The sequence below is a fragment of the Nanorana parkeri genome, unplaced genomic scaffold (assembly GCF_000935625.1).
Source record: "Nanorana parkeri isolate BGI_ZX_2015 unplaced genomic scaffold, ASM93562v1 scaffold2490, whole genome shotgun sequence".
NCBI classification, from domain to species: Eukaryota; Metazoa; Chordata; class Amphibia; order Anura; family Dicroglossidae; genus Nanorana; species Nanorana parkeri.
Genome location: NW_017308758.1, coordinates 23,297 through 24,088, shown reverse-complemented (window position 1 = coordinate 24,088; position 792 = coordinate 23,297).

Genomic DNA, 792 nt, shown 5'->3' with positions numbered 1-792 from the left:
GAAAAAAAATGTTCTGCCCCGGGCACCCATAACTCTGGTTACGCCACTGCATAGGGGATTCTTTTCAGTCAGAGTGGTTACATTTTGGAACTCTCTTCCACAAGCAGTGGTATCGACAGAGAATATTGATTCATTCAAAAATCAATTAGATATGGTACTTTAGAGACTGTAGCATACAAGGGTAAAGGTACTCTTAAAACTAAGACCACACGGTGACTCATATACACACATGCACGCACAACACACACAGACACACAAAGGCTGAACTTGATGGACGTGTGTCTTTATTCAACCTAAAATACTATGCAACTATGTAATGCTGAGATATTTATTTATTTGTACCACTGTTAAACACATTCAGAACCAAACTTTACCATGGTGAAAACTCCTGGATAGACCCTGTAATGGGACAGGAACATGGACTAGGTTACGGCCTTCCAGAATAACTCTGGAGGTACACCATTAAATTCTATCCATAAAAATTACATCTTTCAGTAGAGCGAACCCAGAGATTAATCTGTCTCCATCTTCTTGACCAACCACAAAGCTAGTGGATGCAGAGAGACCTTTTCTGATAGTGCCAGAAAGATGACCAGATCGACCTGACAGAAGAGGTAACGTCAATGTACTTCCTCAGCATAGCAGCCTTATTTAAGGCATGAGCTGAAACAAAACTTTTATTCTGGAATATTGGCAGCAATGATGTGCTATTTAGGAAGGATCTTCCAACCGTTGGATGATGCCAGGAGATATCTAGAATTACCCTGTCTGGGAAATGGTAGCAATAAGGTG